Raw genomic sequence first — 21,923 nt, forward strand, 5'->3', positions numbered from 1 at the left:
TATATTTTAAAATTTGTTTATTGAAGTATAGTTGATTTACAATGTTGTGTTAGTTTTAGGTGTATAGCAAAGGGATTCAGTTTTATATATATGTTTTATTCTCTTTCAGATTCTTTTCCATTATCAGTTATTTCAAGATATTGAGTAGAGGTTCCTGTATTATACAGTAAGTCCTTGTTGTTTATCAATTTTATATACAGTCATGTACATCCATTAATCCCAAACTCCTAATTTATCCCTCACTCCTGTGTACACATACATTATTTGTGGAGATAAATATGAGCACAGTCATTCCACCAACAGAAGCACACACAGACACACAATCTTTTTATATTTTACCCTGCATGAGAATTGATGAAGCTTTACCGTGGTGCTTCTCTTGCTACACACATATTCACATCTACATGCTAGGCATATCTAAGAAGGCTCAGTTATCTTTGAACACATTCCACAAATCAGTATCTGGCACTCAAAAAGAACATTTTTCCATTAATCAGATTCATAGTACAAGCTTATTAAAAAGTGGTGGAAAGGGTCATCAAACAGCATACTTCAACTTGTACTCCTTTTTGTTTCTTTAATCAGATGTTCATGGATGTCATGGCCAACTCTTCACCAAGCTTGTTTCTTCTTCATCTTGTGTGCATACCTAGATGACATCTTTTTATCCAGGTAGATGTGACTGTAGACCTGACTTCTACTCCATGGACGTATGCAGAAGGAATGTGTGCCATCCCAGGCGTGGCTCATAAAAGCCTCCTGCACATAGCCTCCCTTCCTTTGGCTTAAGTCAGAGACAGGCAAAGCAAATTTGGAAGCTCTGTGTTGCAGGGGAAAGAACCACAAGATGAAAGAAGCCTGTATTTCTGAATCACTTCTTGGTGACCATGAATTTTCATTCTGCATGAAGCCCATGCAGCCGATGACTTCCACTGAATTGCTAAATTCTGAACATATTAATGGTTTCCTTCCTATGTGCTTACTGCCATGTGTATTTCTGTCTTATTTAAAGTCTTAGTCTCCTTGACTAAATGGTAAACATGTTGAGGACTTTTGCTTTGTCTCTTATAACTCCTTGTTTAGAGTCCAGCACTACTGAAATGCTCAGTATGTTTATTGATCTGTGGGTGAGATGATTCGTAACAAAACCAAGGGCAAATTTTATCAGATAAATAAGTTTGGGTGTGAAAAAAAAAAGTGAAAATGTTAGTTGCTCTATCGTGTCCGACTCTTTGCGACCCCATGGACTGTAGTCTGCTAGACACCTCGACACAGAGATCAAACCCAGGTCTCCTGCATTGCAGTCAGATTCTTTACTGCCTGAGCCACCAGGAAAGATCCAAAATGTTAGTCCCTTGGTCGTGTCACTGTTTGTGACCCCATGGACTGTAGCTCTCCAGGCATGGAATTCTCCAGGCAAAAATACTTAATAACTTTTCAAACTGGTTTCAAGGCCATAAATGAATACACAGTGCATTTACATATATATATATATATTTAAAGCATAAACATTAAGAACCATAAATGTTATGAAAATCTATTTAAATGTGTTGCTATCTTTATCCAAGATGATGAAAGAAGTTTTATTGGATTTCTTTCATAGTATTTTGAGAGAAGGCAGGACATTTTTAGATACAAATTTATTTTGAGCTGAAACTTTCAATGTATTTGCTGCCATACCTCTGCTAATTTATCAAATTACAGTTAAAATTAAAGGTGAAAAAACACTCACCCTATTTCTCAGGTTTAATCACAGTAAATAGGCTCACAAACTAAATTCAGGCCATCTGTAATTACTTCCTATCCCTGTGTAAATTCTGTTTTCCAACTGGATATTATACTAATGAAAATATAACTTAAGTCCAAGTCACATTAGCCTCAGTTAGTTTAAAGGGCCTCTGTGAGGACCCATAATCTGTCTTGTAATACTAGGAGATGAATGGAAAGACAAAAACTGATAGTGAGGATTTGTCCCTTTAATGGCTATTGTCTTTTTCAGAACAGCTTTTCTTCATTTTCTAGTAACATGATTTACCTCTTTGGATTGATAAGAAGTCAGAAAACCTGACTTGACCAACTATAGTGTCCTTCTGTTCTCAGACTTTGTGGAAGCCAAGATGACAAGTGATGATCAGGGGATCCAAACACATCTCTTCTGAAATTGTTCCACCTGAGGCTGATGGGACAGAACTTCTTTACTTTTCTGGTGGCAGAGTTGTTGGGCTGACTTGCAAGATGACTTTTCCCTTCACATGGAGACAGAGGACGAGGTCAATGTAGGTTAAAAAAAAAAAAAAGCAGATATGACAAACAGAAATAGAGAAAAATATAGTCTTAACAGCATTGATGGAATGCCTTCATAGGATTCAGGGATAATATTAGGTAATTCCTGAGGCCAATATTACCCTTTGTCCTGAGGCTGATTTTGTAAGCCTATGAACTCCCATTACTGAGTGAAAGCTAGTTTGTGTTGTACTTTTATCACTTGAAACTAAAAACGGTTTCTGTATTAGTGGTCCTCAGAGCTGAAGTTTTCTTTTCACTCTGGCATGGCATACTGGTTTCTGCTAGTTTTTTTCTTCTGCCCTCAGTAATCTCACTTTTCGCCATTGCTCTGACTATTTTTCCAAACTGTTTTCCAAAAAAAATCTTAAAGGGTGTACCTTGCACTATATATTCATGATGAATGTTCTGGAAGGTTAAGAATAATATATATTTGTATTACAGAAATCTTAGAAATGTTTGTGTATACTCTTCATAAAATTATGAATTTTCTACCTTATGGCACCCCACTTCACAAGCCAGTCCATTTAACAAGCTAGAAAATGGCTTGCAAAGTAGACTCACTGGAATTATATCACTCCAGGAGACATCTTTATTGTTTTAGTAAAAGAATGTTTGGCTGAAACATAAAACAACTTTTAGTGTTCTTTCTAGCATCCTGTAAGGATTGGGATTCTGGGAAAGTAATGCAATAAAAATAACAAAAATCACATTTTCCAGGATTCATAAGTATTAATAGTTTAGAGCCAATCATATGGTAAAAGAGTACTCACTGAATTTAGAATTAGAAGACATCTGAGACATATTTGATAATAAGTGAAAGGCACATAACCCTAAGGATCTCAAACAAGTTTAATAACCATTAGATTGCAACTAAAATTGATCATATGAATGGCTAAGTCAGTCACAGAGAAATTTGCCCTGGAAATACAACCACTTATTGTCTCTTACTTAATTTTTTAATCCAGCATCTTCCCAGTCTCTGTGCCACTCAAACTCTTGATATACTGCAGGGAAAGATTTAGTGTTATAAATATTTATATATGTGTTATCTATTGTTATAAATATATATAAATGTTATAAATATTTATATTATAAATATTCACTTCCAAATGCTTATAACTAAGAATTTGAGAAGAACCAATAGCATAACATGAAAATATTTCCTAATCAACTCTCCATTAACATTCAGTTCAGTTCAGTTCAATCGCTCAATCGTGTCCAGCTCTTTGCGACCCCATGGACTGCAGCATGCCAGGCCTCCCTGTCCATCACCAACTCCCGGAGCTTACTCAAACTCATGTCCATTGAATCGGTGATGCCGTCCAACCAACTCATCCTCTGTCGTCCTTTTCTCCTCCTGCCCTCAAGCTTTCCCAGCATCAAGATTTTTTCAAAGGAGTCAGTTCTTCACATCAGGTGGCCAATGTATTGGAGTTTCAGCTTCAGCATCAGTCCTTCCAGTGAACACCCAGGACTGATCTCCTTTAGGATGGACTGGTTGGATCCCTTGCTATCCAAGGGACTCTCAAGAGTCTTCTCCAACATCCCAGTTCAAAAGCATCAATTCTGCAGTGCTCAGCTTTCTTTATAGTTCAACTCTCACATTCATACAAGACAACTGGATTAGTCCCCACCAAAACATCCCAGTCAATTTCACACTGGCATTATCTTCTTTGTCTGGTCCTGATGATTTCCAGTTGCAACATGAAGTGCAAATCTCGCCAAAAAATTTTACAAAGGTGAGGAAAGGTTTTTAGAGAGTTGTTGAATTCCATTGAAAGCTTTTAAAAATGAGACTCTAGCAGATTTAAATGCATTAGCAATCAAACAAGACAAAAATTAATAAACATAGGAATGCAAAGTAAAATGATTTGGATATTAAAATAAAGTGACATTGATGAAACTCTTCTCTGTTTTTTTAAAAAATAAATTATCTGTGTGCTATTACCCTTCTGCTATAATGTCACTGTTACCAAAATCCTATTTTTATCCATTCTTTGCATTTCCTAAGAATTTCAATATAGATAAATTTAAGTGATAATCTAAATTTTGCTTAATAAATAAAATTATTTTCATGTTTTTAGTTTTTGTTTTTTTTTAAGAATAGTTCTCAAACAAACCTCACTTGTCTAATGCACTTAGAAAAGCTGATCTGCAGTTTAAGCGAATTCATTTTGAGTGGCCCTTTCTTTGTTCCAATTTTCTTTTGGTAATAAGAACCCTTGTGTCTCTCTGACAACACTTATCACACTGTTGATGCTTATGTTTTCCATACCAAACTGTGAACTCTTTAAAGTCTGGTACCTTCTTTAATTCATGCTTGATTTAGTTAATGCTTAACTAAGTACCCACTCATAGTGCTGGTGGAATAAATGAATGGATGAGCAGATGAATCTAACATGTATCAGCATCTATGTTGTCAAAGGCCCTGGCATTTCCATTTAAGATTGATGTCCTGGCTCCTGGCGGTCTTATAGTCTATTTCTAGAGGCAGAGACCTGCACAAAATAATCTCTTGAATCCCTTAAAATTTATCAATCTCTAAACTATTTTGCATTTGGACTCCTTTGAAAACATAATCTTGAAGTGGACTTAAACATAGATAATCATAACTCACATGAAAAATGTTTCCAAGATATCCAAGGGATATCTCACAAAACTATTTCTTGTCACTAAGAAGGGCCAACTTTTAGATGAGAAATCTACATGCACACCTTCCAAGAGTTATGATACCTGCTTGAGAATGGTCTCATGTAGATTCAAGGAGCCAGTGGCATGGTAAACTTCTGACCAAAAGGTCTTGGCACAGCCCAGAAAGTGGCTCAGAAGCTGGCTGGACTTGGAATGAGGTTGGCCCTAGAAGGGTTTGCACACTCAGCCCACAGTTACTGACATGCTTCTTTGATTCACTTAATGGAAAGTAACCCTAAAGGGGGCCCTCTCTGGCTGGCCTGAAACTATATGACTCAGACTAAACATATTAAACTCATTACATCAAATTGGTCTTTGGCCCCTGGTAGATGCAGGGCTACAGGGAGGACAAAACTCTTTGCTGCTGTCAGGACATTGGAAATCTGCCACTAGAGATACAGATGGAGGTCGGGATAGACTTTCCACAGATTCAAAAATGGGACTCATTATCCAATTAAAATAGATTGATTTAATGACTTAGAGGATGATATAATGTGCCCAGGAGGGACCCACAAAAGGCTTTTGTGAGCTTGACCAAGCACTCTGAAAAAGCATCCTGGGAGTTTCATGCAGTCTATATGGCCCTGCATTTGGAGGCAACTGAATGCCACACACAGGTCAATATTAGCATGAATACTTTACATCATTTTTTTACCCTAAAGAGAGACCAATGAGGGCTGACATAATACAACTCATCTTACTGATCACCTACTATGTCCCAGGTGTTTTTCTAGTCACTGCCATATCAACATGTCTTAAAAGCACTCTAACATCTGAAACAGGTTTCTAAAAAAGGCCAAGGGAAGAAGTCTACAGTATTTGGATAACTTTGGTTTAGTTGACTCCTAAGCTAGCTGTCCATCCAATTCAGATGTTTCTTTGGATGAGGAGGCAGTGACCAGAAAAACTGTGATAGGTCCAGGAGGAGTTGGAAAAAGCGAAGTATATTTAGAGTTGTACAACCATCACTGTTGCAGAAAAGGCAGAGGAACCAGAGATCAAATTGCCAACATCCACTGGATCATCAAAAAAGCAACTCCAGAAAAATATCTACTTCTGCTTTATTGACTATGCCAAAGCCATTTACTGTGTGAATCACAACAAACTGTGGAAAATTCTTCAAGAGATGGGAATACCAGACCACCTTACCTGCCTCCTGAGACATCTGTATACAGGTCAAGAAGCAACAACTAGAACTGTACATGGAACAACAGACTGGTTCCAAATCGGGAAAGGAGTACATCAAGGTTATATATTGTCACCCTGCTTATTTAACTTATATGCAGAGTACATCATGTGAAACTCCAGGCTGGATGAAGCCCAAGTTGGAATCAAGATTGCCAGAAGAAATATCAATAACCTCAGATATGCAGATGACACCACCCTTATGGAAGAAAGTGAAGAAGAATTAAAAAGCCTCTTGATGAAAGTGAAAGAGGAGAGTGAAAAAGTTGGCTTAAAGCTCAACATTCAGAAAACTAAGATCATGGCATCTGATCCCATCACTTCATGGCAACTAGATGGGGAAACAATGGAAACAGTGACAGACTTAATTTTCTTGGGCTCCAAAATCACTGCAGATGGTGACTGTAGCCATGAAATTAAAAGAACACTTGCTCCTGGGAAGAAAAGTTATGACCAACCTAGACAGCATATTAAAAAGTAGAGACATTACTTTGCCAACAAAGGTCCATGTAGTCAAGACTATGGTTTTCCCATTAGTCATGTATAGATGTGAGAGTCGGGCTATAAAGAAAGCTGAGTGCCAAAGAATTGATGCTTTTGAACTGTGGTGCTGGAGAAGACTCTTGAGAGTCCCTTTGACTGCAGGGAGATCCAACCAGTCCATCCTATAGGAGGTCAGTCCTGGGTGTTCATTGGAAGGACTGATGCTGAAGCTGAAACTCCAATAATTTGGCCACCTGATGCGAAGAACTGACTTATTAGAAAAGACCCTGATACTGGGAAAAACTGAAGGTAGGAGGAGAAGGGGATGACAGAGGATGAGACGACATCATCAACTCAATGGACATGAGTTTGAGTAAGCTCCAGGAGTTGGTGATGGACAGGAAAGCCTGGCGTGCTGCAGCCCATGGGGTCGCAATGAGTTGGACATGACTGAGCACCTGAACTGAACTGAACCATCACTGTAATCAAATTTAGAACATTTTTACTGACCCTCAAAGAAATCCCATGTTGGAGAACTGATGTCATCAAGATGGTGATATAGGTAGTTCCTTCCTTCAATCCCCCTCACAAGAGGGCCAGCTAACAACTATCTATAGACAAGACGCCACTGTGAAAATCCCAGAACCTGAGAAGGGGAGGCTGAAGCACCCCCCTGGACCCCAGAGACCAAGAAAGACTACATTGGAAGGGTAGAGGAGTAGTTTCATTTTCATCCCCCAGCCCTAGGCTGGCATGATGTCACACTGACAGGGTTCCCTGGGTCTATGGTGTCACCAGTGAGAAAAGAAAATCCAAGGTGGACATCCAGTCCCCCAGCATAGTGGAACACGCCCCGTAAGTACACTAGGGTCTCCCTTAATAGGGGTCACTGGGGAAATCTGCAGGGCTTGACCAATGAAGAGCAGACAGAGATGAAGGCAAAGCTTACAGCAATAGTGCTTGGATCCTGGAGACAATGATACTGCTTTCAGCTGAACCTGAGGAGATGGCCCAGCTATTGGTTCTGCCTATCCGTGGAGCTAAGTCATGACCCTGTCTGTCCAAGGAGCTTAGTTGGCAGTTTTGCCTGATTTGGGTCCCTAGTCAATGGGCAACATCATCCATGGAATCAGTTCTGTGTGCCTGCCTGGGCAGAGGAGCAAGCTTGAAGACCTGCCCTGTGGCAGACGGTAACCCTAAGTCTCACCCCACAAGGAAGTTGCTCAAAGAATCTGGGCAGCTGCAGAGCCCATCTGTAGCCAGCAGCCTTGCCCAACTGCTGAGTATAAACCTCTGGTCCCACAAAACCAGGGAACCCCAACAGTGACCCTGGGCCTCAGAGACTAGCCTACCGTACTGCCAGTCCCAGCTTAAAACACCATTCAGGAGCAGAGTCCAGCATTAGGGCCTGTCCAGTTGCTAAACACAGTCTTTGGCCTCCCTCAGGCAGGAAGCCCAGCCAGTGAGTTCACCCAAACTTGATGCACAGCTTACAAGAACTCAGACCAAGACCATGCTGAACTACAGAGCACAGTTCCCAACCCCACCCCACGGCAGGATACAGTTGGAAGCCCTGTGTGACAAGAAACACAGCCAGTGTCTGAACCCAACAGCAGAGCGCAGCAGGAGATCTACCTGCTCACAGAGCCCAGCCTGCAGCCCTGCCTGCTGGGAGGGCACAGCCTGAGGCTCCACCTCACCAAGAGCCACTAGGGAGCCCGGCTGAAGCCTTGCCCAGTCAGAGTCCAACCAGTGGCTCTGCCCTGCCATGGGACAAAAACCACAAACTTGCCTGACCAGAGATACCTACAGGACCCAGATAATGTTCTTAACTGGCCACAGAGAAGAGCCAGCAGCCCCACCCAACAAAGGAGCTCACCCAGCAGCCATGCTTGCATAGAGAGCCAAGGCACCTGTCACATCCAGCTTTCAGGGATGGAAGCACCTTGCCCCAACTTCAGAGTATGAACAGCACTCTTGCCCAATTACACATCCCACTAGCCTACCTACAGGAATACCCAGCTGACCCAACTAGTACACCATGCTGAACTGACTGGTGAGGCTCTTTCCCTGCCAAAGCAACTTGTAAACTCTAGGAAAAAGGTCTACTTACACAAATATGGAGATACCAACATGACTATATAAGGATAACAAAGAATCATGGAACAGAAATCAATAATGCTCCAATCAGATCAGTTCAGTTCAGTTGCTCAGTCATGTCTGACTCTGTGACCCCATGAACCGCAGCACGCCAGGCCTCCCTGTCCATCACCAACTCCCGGAGCTTGCTTAAACTCATGTCCATCAAGTCAGTGACGCCATCCAACCATCTTGCCCTCTGTTGTTCCCTTCTCTTCCTGCCTTCAATCTTTCCCAGAAACAGGGTCTTTCCTAATAAGTCAGTTCTTCGCATCAGGTGGCCAAAGTATTGGAGTTTCAGCTTCAGCATCAGTCCTTCCAGTGAATATTTAGGACTGATTTCCTTTAGGATTGACTGGTTTGATCTCCTTGCTTCCAAGGGACTCTCAAGAGTCTTCTACACCACAGTTCAAAAGCATCAATTATTCAATGCTCAGCCTTCTTTATGGTCCAACTCTCACATCCATAAGTGACTACTGGAAAAACCACAGCTTTGACTAGATGGGCCTTTGTTGGCAAAGCAGTGTCCCTGCTTTTTTGATATGCTGTCTGGGTTTGTCATAACTTTTCTTACAAGGAGCAAGCGTCTTTTAATTTCATGGCAGCAGTCACCATCTGCAGTGATTTTGGAGCCCAAGAAAATTAAGTCTGTCATTGTTTCCATTGTTTCCCCATCTATTTGCCATGAAGTGATGGGACCAGATGCCATGAATTTTGTTTTTTGAATGTTGAGTTTTAAGCCCACTTCCACTCTCCTCTTTCACCTTCATCTAGAGTCTTTTTAATTCCTTTTCACCTTCTGCCATAATTGTGGTGTCATCTGCATATCTGAGATTATTGATATTTCTCCTGGCAATCTTGATTCCAACTTGTGCTTCATCCAGCCCAGCATTTTGCATGATGTACTCTGCATATAAGTTAAATAAGCAGCATGATATATACAGCTTTAATGTGCTCCTTTTCCAATTTGGAACCAGTCTGTTGTTCCATGTCTGGTTCTAACTGTTGCTTCTTAACCAGCATACAGATTTCTCAGGAGGCAGGTAAGGTGGTCTGGTATTCCCATCTCTTGAAGAATTTTCCACAGTTTGTTGTGATTCACACAGTCAAAGGCTTTAGTGTAGTCAATGAAGCAGAAGTAGATGTTTTTCTGGAATTCTCTTGCTCAGAAAGAATGAAGATGCTGAGCCAAAGTAAAAAAAGCACCCAGTTGTAGATGTGATTGGTGATGGAAGTAAGGCCCAATGCTGTAAAGAACAATATTCCATAGGAACCTGGAATGTTAGGTCCATGAATCAAGGCAAATTGGAAGCTGTGAAACAGGAGATGGCAAGAGTGAATGTTGACATTTTAGGAATCAGTGAACTAAAATGGACTGGGATGGGCTAATTTAATTCAGATGACCATTAATCTACTACTTTGGGCAAGAATCCCTTAAAAGAAGTGGAGTCATAGTCAACAAGAGTCTGAAATGCAGTACTTGAGTGCAACCTCAAAAATGACAGAACGATCTCTGCTCATTTCCAAGGCAAACCATTCAATATCACAGTAATCCAAGTCTATGCCCCAACCACCAACGTTGAAGAAGCTGAAGTTAAACAGTTCTATGATGACCTACAAGACCTTCTAGAAATAACACCAAAAAAAAAAAAGATGTCCTTTGCATCGTAGGGAACTGGAATGCAAAAGTATGAAGTCAAGAGATACCTAGAGTAACAGGCAAGTTTGGCCTTGGAGCACAAAATGAAGAAGAGCAAAGCCTAACAGAGTTTTTCCAAGAGAATGCACTGGTCACAGCAAATGCCCTCTTCCAACAACACAAGAGACAACTCTACACCTGGACATCACCAGATGGTCAATACCAAAATCAGATTGATTGTATTTTTTGCAGCCAAAATTGGAGAAGCTCTATACAGTAAGTAAAAACAACACTGGGAGCTCACTGTGGCTCAGATCATGAACTCCTTATTGCAAAGCTCCAATAACTGACCCTAAAAAAAGAAAAAATCTATAAACTGTTTGACAAAGAATTAATAATAATCTTCTTAAAGAAGAAATGTTGAAAAGAGTTCTTTGAGCTGAAATGAATAGACACTAAATTATAACAAGGAAACATAAAAATATAAAACATGCCTTTAGAGGTGAGAATATAGTCAAATTCAGAATATTCTAATATTGTAATACAGTGGTGTGTTAATCACTTAACTCTAGTTCAAAAGTTTAAAGGGCAGAAATGTTAAGAATAAGAATAGCTACCATAATTTGTTAATTGGATACACAATATAAAAGGAGATGTATTATGACATCAAAAACACAAATTATAGAGTGAGGAGTAAGTGTAGAGGTTTTCTATGTAATAAAGTTAAGCTGTCATCAGCATAAAATAGACTGTTTATCTATAAGATGTTTTATGTAAACCTCATAGACCTCACAGTAATGACAAAGAAAAAGCCTACAGTAAATGTATAAAAGATAAAAGAAAGGAATCAAAGCATATTGCTGTGGAAAATGATCAACCCACAAAGAAAGATAGCAAAAGAAGGAGAAAGGAATAAAGGAACTACAAAACAGCCAGGAAACAATAATATAGCTATAGTGAGTCTTACCTATGAATGATTACTTTAAATGTAAGTGGGTTAAATTCTCCAATCAAAACACATAGAATGGCTGAATGGATTAAAACAAAAAGATCCAATAATATCCTGCCTATAACAGATTCACTTTAGCTTTAAGGACATACATAGGCTGAGACTAAAGAAAAGGAAAAAGATATTTCAAGCAAATAATAACCAAAACAGAAAGTGATATTGAGTATACTTATATCAAACAGAATAGAGTTTAAGCTAAAAATGGTCACAGGAGACAAAGGTCATTATATAATTACAAAGGAGTCAATTCATCACTAAGATATAATAATAGTGATTATTTTTGCAAACAACATTGGAGCAGCCAAGTGTATAAATAAAATACTAACAGAATAAAAAGGAAAAATAAACAGCAATACAATGATAGTTGAATACTCCATTCTCCAGGTAATCAATAAGGAAATAAACAATTTGAACAACACTATTGACCAATGGACCAAACAGACATACATAGAACATTCTATCCAACAGCAGCAAAATGTACATTCTTCTTAAACACCTACTGAACATTTTCTAAGATAGATCATAGGTTAGACCACAAAATAAGTCATAAAAAATCCAAGAACATAGAAATTATATCAAATATCTTTTCTGATCACAAATGATATGAAACTATAAATCAATAGACAGAGGAAAGTTAGAAAATTTAACAAAAAAGGAAATTAGGCAGCACACTTTTTAAAGTGTTGCTAAAGAAAAAAAAAGTTTTAAAGCTTAAGATTAAAAAAAAAATGGAAACAACTTACCAAAACTTATGGCATGCAGGAAAAGCAGTTCTAAGAGGAAAGTTTTATAACTATAAACCCATACATTTTTTTAAAAGAATCTTGAATAAACAACCTAACTTTAAACCTCAAAGAAAAAGAAGAATAAACTTAACCCAAATTTATCAGGAGGATGGAAATAATAAAGATTACAGCAGAAATACATGAAGTAGAGAATAGGAAAACAATAGATAATATAAACAAGTTGACTCTTTGGAAAGAAAATAAACTGATAAACCTGTGGCTAGACAAACCATTAAACTTAAAGGACTCAAATAAAATTATAAATGAAAGAGGAGAAATTACAACTGATATCACAGAAATACAAAGGCTCATAAGAGACTACTACAAACAATTATACATCAACAAATTAGACAGCTTAGAGTAAATGGATAAATTCCTAGAAACATACAACTTACCACAACTAAATCTTGAAGAAATAGAAGATTTGAACAGATTGATAATAAGGATATTGTTTAGTAATCAAAAACCTCCTAAAAAAGGACCTGATGGTTTCACTGGTGAATTACACTAAACATTTAAAGAATTGATGTTAATTCTTCTCAGATTTTTCCAAAAATTTGAAGGGAACACTCCCAAGATCATTTTAAAAGGTCATTATTAGTCAAATTCATCTACCAAAGCCAGATAAGGATGCTAGAAGAAAATAAAACTATAGGCCAATATCCTTAATGAGTAACACGCAAAAATTCTCAACAAAATACTAGCAAACTGAATTCAATAGCACATTACAAGGATCATAAACCATAATTAAGTAGGATTCATCCCTGAGATGAAAGAATGGTTCAACATATGCAAATCAATAAATGTGTTACATTACATTAATAGAATAAAAGGTAAATATCATGATCATCTTGATAGATGCAGAAAAAACCTTTGACAAAATTCAGCATGATTTTATGATATAAACTTAGAACAAATTAGATTTATAAGGGATCTACCCCAACATAATAAAGGCCATATATGGTGAGCCTAGTAGCTAACATAGTTTAAAAGGTAAAAGGTTTAAAGCTTTTCCTTTAAGACCAAGAACATAACAAGAGTGTTCATTCTTATCACACCATTCTATATAGTACTTGAATTCTAGCCAGAGCAATCAAGTAAGAAAAATAATTAAAAGGTATTTAAATCAGAAAGAAAGAAGACAGTACATGTTTACAGATGATATAACCTTATATATAGAAAACCTTAAAGATTCTACCAAAAAAAACTGTTGGAATTAATAAATGAATTCAGTAAAGTTCCAAGACACAAAACCAACATACAAAAATCAGTCACATTTCAAAATATTAACAATGAACCATTTTAAAAAGACACAAACAATCCCTTTCACAGTAGGATCAAAAACAAGAAAATACTTAGTAATAAATTTAACTAAGGAAATGAAAGATTCATACACTGAAAACTAAAGCACTGTTGGAAGAAATTGAAGAAGATGCAAATAAATGGAAAGATATCGTTTGTTCATGGATTGGAAAAATCAATATCGCTAAAATGCCCATACTACTCAAAGTCATTTTTAGATTCAATGCAGTCTTTATTAAGATTCCAATGATAATTTTTTAAAGAAATAGAAAAAATAATTCAAAACTTCATATGGAACCAAAAAGACCTAGAACAGCCAAAGCAATCTTGAGAAAGAAGAACAAAGCTGGAGGCATCACATTTCCAGATTTCAATCTGTATATAAGCATATGGTAATCAAAACAATATGGTACTGGCATAAAAGCAGAAACATAGATCAATACAACAGGATAGAGAAATGAACCCACATGTATATGGTCAACTAATATTAATATTTGATGAAGGAACTGAGAATATCCAATGGGAAAAAGAGAATCTTTTCAATAAATGGTACTGGGAAAATTGGATATTCACATGCAGAAAAATAAAACTGGACTCCTATCTTAAGTCACTGAAAGCAGGGGAAATTGGTGAAGGTGGTCAAAGGATACAAACTTCTAGTTATAAGATGAATAAGTTCTAGCTACGTTAAGGCACACAACGGTGACTATAGTTAACAATAATGTGTACTTAAAAGTTCTTGAACGAGTAGATCTTAAGAAACTAATACATTGTAAATCAACTATATTTTAATAAAAAAAATTTTTTTAAGATTTTGCATCACACACACACACAATTGGTAACTATCTGAGGTAATAAGTGTGTTAACTAACCTTATCATGATAATCATTTCTCAGTACAGACATACATCAAATCATCATGTTATACACCCAAGCTTACACAATATTGTATGTCAATTATATCACAATAAAATCTGGGGGGAAAGTGCTCCAAAAGTTACAAAAAGAGGTATTTGGTCAGAATGCCAACTATGTGGCCTGAACACAAAGAAATCCTATTGAAATGAAATATAAGGATTTAGGTAAAACACTACTTGACTTTAAAGCTAACTGGAACAGGCTACCACCAATATTTTTAAAACCTCACACTTATAGATTAGTTGGGCAGATCCATCCTTAAAAATTTGTGTTTAGAATTGGAAAGTGCTCATCAAAATTTCTGGGGTCTTTCTCCATCTCCCGAAGCTAGTTCTACTCAAGAGGAAAATTTAGAAGATTTTGTTGTTTTAAATGTCACTTTCATGAGGTTATGGATAAGGTGCAATTTCAGGTTGAGCATTTAACCTAGAATGGGAGATGAATGAGTTCAGGACTGTTTCTATTGAAAGAGCTACTGAAAACCTTGGATGTGGGAGCTGTAAAACATAGCCATATTAATTACTGTATTAAATATTCATAATTTTTCTCTTTAAAACAAAATTTTGTGTTGCTTTACAAAAAAAAATCTATAAAAGATTATTAAAATAGAAACACAAATTTATAAACATATAAAAAGCAAGATTGCTAAGAGTCTGCACTCCAAATGCAGGGAGCCCAGATTCAATCCCTGGTAAGGGAGCTAGATATCACATGTCTCAACTAATAGTTTATGTTCCACAACTAAAGATTCATGTTTGGGAAATTAAATGGAAGTGGTCTTGTTCAGGCTTCAGAGACAAGAAAGCAGAGCGGGCCTCTGACCTTTCTTCTGACCTGCCTGGACACTGCCCTGATTCATGCACTCATGCCCGCTTGTGAGTGCACTGATTGTTACCACTAATATGAATGGTAATATAGATAAGACACGGAGTGGGTCTTGGGATTCTTGAGCCCCTGGTGGATGTCTGGCCAACCACACCCAGGGCTTAACAAAATCCTGTGACTGGAATATAAACAACATTGTAGAGATGGGATTCTTGAGCCCCTGGTGGAGGTCAAGCCAACCACACCCAGGGCTTAACAAAATCCTGTGACTGGAAGATAAACAACATTGTAGAGAAGATTAATGTGAAACCAAAGCTGCCATTTGCTCACACATGATGATACCAGTGTCCTGGGATTATAAGTAGGAACTTCCCAAACTGCAATTTTGAAGTCTCACCCATGGAATGGACACACTACCCCGACCTTTTCCCAGTTGGGACTGCAGCGCGGGACTTCCCAGTGCTGCTTGAGTCTGGATGCTAGTCGCCTCAGTTAGATGATATCTGTGCTGGTACTCTCCTCCACTGTTGGTGCTTCTCTTTTCTCTTAACGATTGTATATTGAAAGTAAGTTAGATAATTCTCCATTAAATATTGAAATTGTTTATTTGTGTATAATGTGTATAATTTATTCATGCATCCTTTGAACCTGAAACAAAAGTTAAAATTTTGGGAAAACAATTCCATGTGCCACAATGAAGATCAAAGATCTTGTGCACCGCAACTAAGACCTAGGGTGGCCACATGAATAAATAAATAAATAAAATATTTTTTGAAAAATGATAAATTGCACATACACTACTTCAAAAGGGTAAGCTAAAAATCTGCCTACAAACTTCCTTGTAATCAAACCAAAAAGGGCACAATAATTTACATTACTCTCATTTTGGAAAGGCAGAGTCAAACCAGTTTTTTAAAAAAGAATAAAAAGTCTTCTAGATGCTAGAAGAAATTTCTCACATGGAACATTGTCCAGAAAGCATTAAGTGATGTAATAAACAATACTCATATCTTTTTTGTACGACAAATTAAAAAGTGAATGCCATCTGTTTGTTTCTTGTAGAAAATTTTGCTAAAAGCTAAAAGAATACTATTAAAGCAAAACTTGGAGTGGATAAAGTATGCTGCATTCCAATAGCCTAATTTAAGCCAAGATTAGAACATAGAGAAATAAATACATCCTTCAAAAGTAAGTGGATAGTTTAACTCTTCATTGTAGAGATATCACACTTTTTCCTCTCTTCCCTCAACAATTATAATTCTAGCAATAATATCTCTTACAAGACAATAATTTTCAGATAAATTGGACAAAGGCAATGGAAAGGCACTATCATACATTCTGAAAGACTACTCTTCAAGGACTAGGCCTGTCCAACAACTTGAGAATTTCTGGCTCAGATAACTTCCCTGTATACAGTTTCTCTCATCTATATTTCTGATGGGGGCACAGAAGACTTCTTGAAATTACTGTCTTAGATGGGAGTCTGAGTACCAATTGCAAGAACATCATATAAAGAAGGTCCGATTGCCAGGAGAACATTGATAGTTCCACAAGGTTTCTCCCTAGAAGGCAGATTTCAGGAACATATGTGAGCAAAGTAAGGAGTTTCCTGATGAATATCATTGTATATTCACTCTGGCATTTTAAAAAAAATCCAATTCAGGCTCCAAAATCTCTCATCCTAGAAAAGGCAGAAATGGTATTGGCCTCGACGCTCTTCAAAGTGTAGAACTCCTGGCTTCAAAGAAAACCCCCAATAATGCTCCTGCAGAACCTGCAAGGATGACGCTATTTCTCTAAAGGAGTGAACTCCACTCTTTACATCTGTTCTGCATCCTGAGCTGCATGGGGCAACAAAGGTAGATGATTCCTGCTGGACAAGACTTGACTAGGGAAGAAAGATATGAACCCAAGTGGTACTCCCTTTCAACCCAGGAAAAGGTGACTAGAGAAAGAGGAAAAAAGACCTTCAGAACTTTCTATAGAAGCAGCAAAATGACATGAAGTCACTGCACCAAGAGACTCCTCACTTTCCCCACTTGTATATTTTGGATCAAATTGATGGCAGGCACCTAGAAATTACTGTTTAATAAACATGATGTCTATGACATTGAATGAGAATTAATTAAAGGAAGGCCACTTCTTTTGAGTTTGGAATATTAAACAAACCAACTGAATAAATAAAGGTATATTAAAGGTATTTCCTTTGTCATCCACCCGGAAAGCATATGCATAGGACAATCTTCAGTGGTCTTTTTTAAATGTGCTCAGCCATTAAATTTATGATGTGGAAAAATGGAGGTAAAAGAGCAGAGACTCCAGTCATGGTGATTGAATTTGACCATAATTTTCAAAATAGTTTAGGCCATGAAAACCACTATTTAGCACAAGAGAGCTGTCATCTTCCTACTAATTATTTCTCTCTTATTTTGCTTCTCTGTGCATGAAACTAAGAGTCTAAGTTTCTTACTGTGGAGGAGGCAGTACTGAGCAGCACACGGCACAGAGGTACCCAGCACACCAGGTGGAAGCGGACGCCTGGGAGAGACACATGCAGTATTTCACTCCACTCTCGCGTCCACTGAACAGCTCCATGTGACTTGGCCTCTTCAATGCCTCATCTCTGTCAGGTCTTTTTTTAATGCACTGGCTCTGGCCTCAGTCACTGTCTTCGCTTCCCTGGCGACTGTAATTGTCTCCCAGCTGATCTCCCAGCTTCCTCTCCAAGCTCTCTTTTTCACTTCATTCCCCATAACTGGACTCCAAATCTGAGCATGACATTCACCTGGTTAGAAACCTTCAATGGCTTTCCATTATGCTTAGGACTAAAACACACACACAGATGACAAACAATCAAGAGTCTCAGGGTGAGGGGCCTGTCTGAAGCCCTCCCCTTCCTGCTCTATCCTGGGCCTCTTTCAGGTTTTCAAACACACTCTACTTCCTGCCCCAAAGGGGTCACATGTGTTGTTGCTTCCACCTGCCCACTCCCTTCGCCTGAGTTACATATCCTCCAGGTGTCAGCTGAAATACAATTTCCTCCTTGACTCTAGTCTTCACAGACATCCTACACAAATTAGGATTCTCTTTATCAATTTTCATAGTCTTTCTCCATCAGACCTCAGAGCACTTGAATTACTTATTCAATTGTCTTCTCCAATAATCAAAAGCTTCATGAGAGAAGCCATGAACTCCTTTCTTCAAATTTGTAACTACAAAATCTAACGTAGTAACAAATATTATTATTTCTATTTCAGAGATTAAAATAACTGAAGAATTGAAAGTTGAAATTATTTGTCCAGGGTCTTTAAGCTAGTAAGCAGAACTGAGCATCTAATCTTTATCCATTAAATTCAAACGTTGATGATATTTCTATTTCACTTGCCTCCTTTGTTTTATGGACAAACAAATAGAGAAATGCAAGAAATGAGTATTGAATGCTTAGTATGTTCAAGATTTAGGCTGCTTTCATTAATCCTCACTACCCCATGTACTATTCTGACGTGTCTCCATGACTAAATGTAAATCTCTTAAGATCAGAGAATGTATGTTCTTTTTTTGTTTTCTTCTGCATACTTCAGTTTACAGTTCAGCTCAGTCGTGTCCGACTCTTAGCGACCCCATGAATCGCAGCACGCCAGGCCTCCCTGTCCATCACAAACTCCCAGAGTTTACTCAAACTCATGCCCATCGAGTCGGTGATGCCATCCAGCCATCTCATCCTCTGTCGCCCCCTTCTCCTCCTGCCCCCAGTCCCTTCTAGCATCAGTGTCTTTTCCAGTGAGTCAGCTCTTCACATCAGGTGGCCAAAGTATTGGAGTTGCAGCTTCAGCATCAGTCCTTCCAATGAACACCCAGAACTGATCTCCTTAGGATGGACTGGTTGGATCTCCTTGCAGTGCAAGGGACTCTCAAGAGTCTTCTCCAACACCACAGTTCAAAAGCATCAATTCTTAGGCTGCATACTTAGCATGTAGCATTTTGTTCTAAACACAAGAGGAGAATTCTGTGCTAAGTGACTGTAAGTATTTACTGAACAGTCATAGTTTGGAAAACCAACTTTTGAAAACAAGAGGTTGGGAGGGTCTGTAGGGGAGAAGTCTGATCAGGATAAGGTAGTTCATGTCCAAAGACACACACACATACATTCTCTACAAGGAAATACAGCAACAATATATAAAATAAAGAGAAACTATAAGAACATAATTGGGATAAATGAGACAACTCCGTTGACCTGAAATTGATCATAAAGGCACACTGGTGAGGGGGGCTGCTGGGCCTGGGACTGGATGGTGGGAAGTAACAGTGGGTGCTCCACAGAAAACTGGCTCCTGCAGAGTGACTCTGGCTAAAAATGTTTGCTTGTAAAGTGAAGCTAAGGAACAGGGATATGAATTCCCTCAAGATGATGTTAATCATATAGAGGAGTGTACAGTCAGGCTGCTCAAGGTGGCTGCTCTCCTGCTCTCTGCACATCACCTGCCTGACCAGGACCTGCTTCTCCGACACCCTGCTTCCATGGCTGACCTTCCTACATACTTGCCCCAGGCCTCAGCCAGTGACTGTTCTTATCAAAGTGCCGTGAGGGGTTTGCCCCTCTGCTGGCTTCCCTGGTAACCAAAGAACCACGCTGATGCCAGCACCCTATACCTGGTCATTTTACAGTCCTCCCCTGGGGCGAAGCCTGCTGCAGCCTTGCCTTGCCCTCCAGCCAGTGCACACAGTGAGTTGTTTCTCCAGCACCTTGCTTCTGACTTGTAGGCTCCCACATCCATTAAACCACTGGCGGCTCTATTGCTGACACATTAGCTATTTTTTTGGTCTTAAAGATGAGCCAATACAGGCCCAGGAGGCTGCAGCCCACCTAATAGTCTGATAAAATATTAATAGACATATGTTTAGAAACTCAAAGAGATAGGAAATAAGAAAAAACTAAGATATAAGATATAGAGGATAAGAATAAGAAATAATACAACAAACTAAACTTTAACCTTAAAGATTAAAAGTGATGCATATGAAATAAAAATGCAATAGATTGCACATATGCTAGACAAGAAATAGTTGAGAGATTTAGAAAATTACCTAATGATTTAAGTGCTTAATGGTTTAATGAATTTAGTGAATTCATCCAGAACACAGAAGCACTGAAATCAAGACCATGAGAGAGAAATCCACTATCATTGTAAGAAATTTTGACACAGCTCAGTAAGACAGTGATAGATTAAGCAAAGAAAAAATTAAGAAGGTCTTAAAGCCTGAAAAAGAAAGCTAACAAGCTGAGTTAATGGTTGCATTCATAGAATCAACCACATTCTAGGCCACAAAATATATCAACAAATCTTAAAAATTCAGCATTAAACAGCCCATATTATCCAATCATAAATTGACTAAATTACAATCAAATAAAAATATTATTTTAAACATTCACGTTAGAAATTTAAAATCCAAATCTTAGCTTACTCTTGATGTAAAGAGAAATCACAATTTTTTAGAATAATCACAATTATTTAAGAAAAAACTAAGATATAAGATATAGAGGATAAGAATAAGAAATAATACAACAAACTAAACTTTAACCTTAAAGATTAAAAGTGATGCATATGAAATGAAAATGCAATAGATTGCACATATGCTACACAAGACATAGTTGAGAGATTTAGAAAATTACCTAATGATTTAAGTGCTTAATGGTTTAATGAATTTAGTGAATTCATCCAGAACACATAAGCACTGAAATCAAGACCATGAGAGAGAAAGTGAACATATGATCTGAGAGAACAGCATTGAAACAAGCATACTATCAAGGGTGAAACAGATCACCAGCCCAGGTTGGATGCATGAGACAAGTGCTCAGGGCTGGTGCACTGGGACGACCCAGAGGGATGGGATGGGGAGGGAGGTGGGAGGGGGGATCGGAATGGGGAACACATGTAAATCCATGGCTGATTCATGTCAATGTATGGCAAAAACCACTACAATATTGTAAAGTAATTAGCCTCCAACTAATAAAAATAAATAGAAAAAAAAAGAAAAAGATGTTAATAAAATTAATTCACATAAAAATTTATAAGAAGCAGCAAAATGGTGCTTGTATTAAATCTTTAAATAAGAAAAGTTGAAAATAAATACGCAAACTAAACACCTAGAAAAAATGAAACTAAAATAAGCCTATAAAATGTAGAAGAAAGAAAAAGATGAGAGTGAACATTTAAAAATAAAATATTTTAAAAGTATTAAGAAAATCAAAAGCTATTCTTTGGAAAAATCTAATAAAATACACCACAAATCTCTAGAAAGCCAATAAATAAAATAGTGGGAATATGCAAAAATAAATATTATCAGGAAAAAAGGGGAACATAATTATGGAAACAGTAGAAAGTTTTAAAACTCATAAGTAAATGTTAAATACAACATAGATTAAAATTCATTCTTTAAAACAGACAGTATCCTACAAAAATATCATTTATTAAAATAATCTCAGACTTCCCTGGTAGTTCAGGGGTTAAGACTCCATGCATCCAATGCAAGGGGCATGGCTTTGATCCTTGATCAGGGAACTAAGATCCCATTTGCTGTTCAGTACAGCCAAAAAATAAATGAACAAATAAAATAGTCTCAGGGAATAATAGAAAATCTGAAAAAGTCAATAACCATTAAAGAAA

The sequence above is a fragment of the Cervus canadensis genome, chromosome 1 (assembly GCF_019320065.1).
Source record: "Cervus canadensis isolate Bull #8, Minnesota chromosome 1, ASM1932006v1, whole genome shotgun sequence".
Lineage (NCBI taxonomy): Eukaryota > Metazoa > Chordata > Mammalia > Artiodactyla > Cervidae > Cervus > Cervus canadensis.